Genomic DNA, 565 nt, shown 5'->3' on the forward strand with positions numbered 1-565 from the left:
AAACTTGCTTCATGAAGAGCAGCCAAAGACAGCTGGTTTTGTTTCCTCTAGTCAACTGTCCCTGATTCATTGTTAAATCAGACCACTCCCACCTCAGGCTTGCTCCAGACTGCTTTGCCTCACCAAGTTGAGATGCTCAACTTCTCTCATTTTTAAAAAATGCAAGTTGCTTGTGAAATCCTGTTTCCTCTGTGAAACTCAACATAGGAAAGTATTAGAAAACAGGGCATTTCTCTGTCTAAATATGCAGCATCTAGGGCTTCTCCACCAGCTGCCCATGGTATACATTTCACATTTTGCTTACAAACAATATCGAACATTATTTTCTAATTTTTAATTTTTTTAAAAAATGTGTCTCTCTATGTCAGCATTGTCCATCTGCGACGGAGACCAAACTTGCTTCATATACCCTGTTTTGCAACAATTTCTCTATTATTGTACTTATATTTTGATAGATTTAATGAAATAGATCTCCTCAGGAAACAGATATCTGGAGATACTGTTTGTAATGGTCACATGATATATCACTGTAAGGAAGCATCTAACCCATATTCCCTTATTTGAC

Source organism: Vulpes vulpes, chromosome 12, assembly GCF_048418805.1.
Source record: "Vulpes vulpes isolate BD-2025 chromosome 12, VulVul3, whole genome shotgun sequence".
In the NCBI taxonomy this organism is placed as follows: domain Eukaryota; kingdom Metazoa; phylum Chordata; class Mammalia; order Carnivora; family Canidae; genus Vulpes; species Vulpes vulpes.